We start from the raw sequence: 3,678 nt of genomic DNA, 5'->3' as shown, positions 1-3,678 counted from the left end.
ATATATATATATATATATATATATATATACTTTTATATATATATATACATACATAAATACATATATATATAATCATCTACTTATAAGTACACACATGCATGCACATACACAGACATATCTACATGCACACACACAAACACACACACACATTTACATATATGTATACACACATGCGTGCGCACATACTTAGATAGTGGTAAGTAGAACACAGTGGATCAAAGAAAAAGTAATTGTAGGTAGAAACTAATTTAAGGGTAAAAAAAGAAAACAAAAACAAGGGTAATATATACTGTTCGCTTCGAAATAAGATTGTATAAAGAAGACAAAGTAATATCTCTGTCTAAGTTATATGCTAGTAGTCACGTTTTTTTTTCTGATTCACAATGCTCTACGCCGGATACGCAGTGAATTATCTCCGGTGAAACAGTGAATCGACATAAGACTGAACGACTCAAAGAAGACCGAGAATATAACCAGCGCCATATTTTATTAAATTATTGGAGTAGCAGTCAATTGTAGACTGTTACAAAAAACGACCACTAAAATCTTTCAAATATTAGGCACACATAAGGAATCTTTAACACAAAATCATATTCATACTGTTTCAACAGCAGCTTAAGAAAACAATAAATTTAATGATACAAAGGAAAATTTTAAAAAGCACTTTATTCGCCTTGTACATTATGTGAGTGGAGGCGCAATGGTCCAGTGGTTAGGGCAGCGGACTCGCAGTCATAGGATCGCGGTTTCGATTCCTAGACCGGGCGTTGTGAGTGTTTATTGAGCGAAAACACCTAAAGCTCCACGAGGCTCCGGCAGGGGATGGTGGCGAACCCTGCTGTACTCTTTCACCACAACTTTCTCTCACTCTTACTTCCTATTTCTGTTGTGCCTGTGATTCAAAGGGTCAGCCTTGTCACACTGTGTCACGCTGAATATCTCCGAGAACTACGTTAAGGGTACACGTGTCTGTGGAGTGCTCAGCCACTTGCACGTTAATTTCACGAGCAGGCTGTTCCGTTGATCGGATTAACTGGAACCCTCGACGTCGTAAGCGACGGAGTGCCAACAACACTATGTGAAATGAATTTACATGATCATTTTTTGATTAAAAATGAATTTTTATTTCAGTGAATTAAAATAATTTGTTATATAAGTTTCAAATTTAAGGCCAGCAATTCCGTGGGAGCCGGTAAGTAGACCTCTGTGCAAGTAAAGTTTGAATAGATGAAAGTATCAAAAACTAGGTTGCTTAGCTCGCACATTCTACAGCAATGGTTAAGTAATGATATCTTTCATAAAATGAAATAGCGAATGTTTGAATTGCGAAAAGTTACTAGAAACCATCCTTTTGAATATTCGAGTTTTTCAAAAATTATCATGATTCACCGTATTCCAATTACCCCACTATATCACAACAACAACAACTGGATCGAGCTAACGAGGAAGAATCTACGTAGTAGATCCACCTACTAAAATAGCTGTCACATAGCTCGCTAACAAACCTGTCTCAGAGAACATTTCACGGAGTTAGTTGAGTTGATGATTAAACCTGGTTTGAGTTCCAATGTACGTGTGTATGTAAATAAAGGAAGAAACATAAAACCAGGAGGATTAACTGCGACGATTTATTCAATCTGTTAAAGAGTATTGACACGGTAACGTTGTTGAGATACATCTTGAAATATACTACTGTCGGCAAATATACACAATGATTCTTATGAGGTTGGTATATGATGTATGCGGCGTTGAACAGGAAACCAAATACGAGACATGACTTCTGCCGGAGGACAAGAACAGACGTACGCGTCGGAGGCCAACTGCTAAATAAAACTTGCTCTCTGTCGAGATCTGAACCTGACCGCGCAACTCGCCTTACCAAAGAAATAGAGAACACCACCCTTATATAGCTGACAGTGGGCTCCCAGCGAACAGGCACACATTTCCTATGCTCAGCTGGTCTGTCATGTTATGGGATGGAATAGGAGGACTCAACCATCACGTAACCAGGTCATGCGACCACTTATAGAAAAAAACAACGTACAAACTGATATACGCCTACTTAAAGGTAAACATGCAAAATGTGAACATATACACTTTAGATAACGCAGACTTAGATATAATTGTCTGGGTAAAGACGGATGGAACGTCTTTAAAAAGTTAAATAAGAATTGTAATAACTACACCGGCAGGAACATCAACGGGACAAAAAAAAAATGACTGGATCTAATTCACTAAGCCTATTTGAACAAAACTAACCTAATCATTTATTTGCAAGACACCACATGAGATACACTACGCCACAAGCGTAGCGTTACAATATTTGAAGTGCTTCAGAAACTTAAGTTATTCGCAAATAGTTATGGTTAAAGTTGATTTCACTTATCTAAGGACAAACTTTTCATCTATAAACTGGTCTTTGAAAGAACAAATTAAAAGGAAACTAACGAGTTATTTCTTTTATCTATCTATCTATCTATCTATCTAGGACAATGGCTTCAATTATCAATTTGTTTCTACTTGTTTCCGGAGTATTTTAAATTCATTTTTTTACTGTCTATGTTCTACATAAAATATATTCAATTGTTATTCTCATATCTATTGTCATACCCAACACCCAAACAAAAAGCTAATATTTCAAATTATTTTTTTGATAATTATTTCCATTCATCTTACAGTAAAAGAGCGTCTACAAACCTCTTGAAAATTCTACTCGAGGGTACTGATGGTACAAGGTAGGTACTCACTCTCATTCCAGTTTCGACATATTCAGAAGATTTTTGATTGAGGAGATTAGAATCGCTAATCTATCTATCTATCTATCTATCTATCTATCTATCTATCTATCTATCTATCTATCTATCTATCTATCTATCTATCTATCTATCTATCTTATTTCTTTACTGCCCACAAGGGGCTACACACAGAGGGGACAAACAAGGACAGACAAACGGATTAAGTCGATTATATCGACTCCAGTGCGTAACTGGTACTTATTTAATCGACCCCGAAAGGATGACAGGCAAAGTCGACCTCGGCGGAATTTGAACTCAGAACATAAAGACAAACGAAATACTACTAAGCATTTCACCCGGCGTGCTAACGTTTCTGTCAGCTCACCGCCTTTAGATATCTATCTATCTATCTATCTATCTATCTATCTATCTATCTATCTATCTATCTATTTGTCTGTCTGTCTGTCTGTCTGTCTGTCTGTCTGTCTGTCTGTCCGTCCGTCCGTCCATCTGTCTTTCTGTCTGTTTGTCTGTCTGTCTGTTTGTCTGTCTGTCTGTTTGTCTGTCTGTCTGTTTGTCTGCCTGTCTGTTAATCTGTATGTCTGTATGTCCGCTGCCTGTATGTCCGTCTGCCCGTTTTCTGCTTGTCTATCTGTTTGTCTGTCTGCCCGACTCTCTGTCTGACTGTCTATACGAACGTCTTTTTGTCATTTCAGTCTTTTTACCCATACTACCTTCTGTACGTTGTATATATAGCCTTTCTATGTCAGATTTTGGGTGGTGCATCCTAGATCCTGTCATTATTTTTCTTGTTTTTCTGTCTATTTTAGATAGTTCGTTTAGTGTCCAGTTAAGGATATTGTAGCTGTTTATTATTATTATTATTATTATTATTATTATTATTATTATTATTATTATTATTATTATTATTATTATTATTATT

At 36.5% G+C, this 3,678-nt stretch overlaps 1 long non-coding RNA gene across 1 annotated transcript in view; it reads left to right on the top strand.

Moving 5' to 3' along the window:
- Positions 1-3,678, top strand: part of LOC106876224 (uncharacterized) — a 43,562-nt gene that overhangs the window by 31,809 nt on the left and 8,075 nt on the right. The window contains exon 4 of the long non-coding RNA XR_001410207.2: positions 2,679-2,735. This is a non-coding gene — a long non-coding RNA (uncharacterized LOC106876224). The remainder of the gene's footprint in view (positions 1-2,678; positions 2,736-3,678) is intronic.

This window comes from Octopus bimaculoides, chromosome 5 (assembly GCF_001194135.2).
Source record: "Octopus bimaculoides isolate UCB-OBI-ISO-001 chromosome 5, ASM119413v2, whole genome shotgun sequence".
NCBI lineage: Eukaryota > Metazoa > Mollusca > Cephalopoda > Octopoda > Octopodidae > Octopus > Octopus bimaculoides.
Note: the sequence above shows the minus strand (reverse complement) of the source record. Positions and strands in the feature narration are given on the sequence as shown.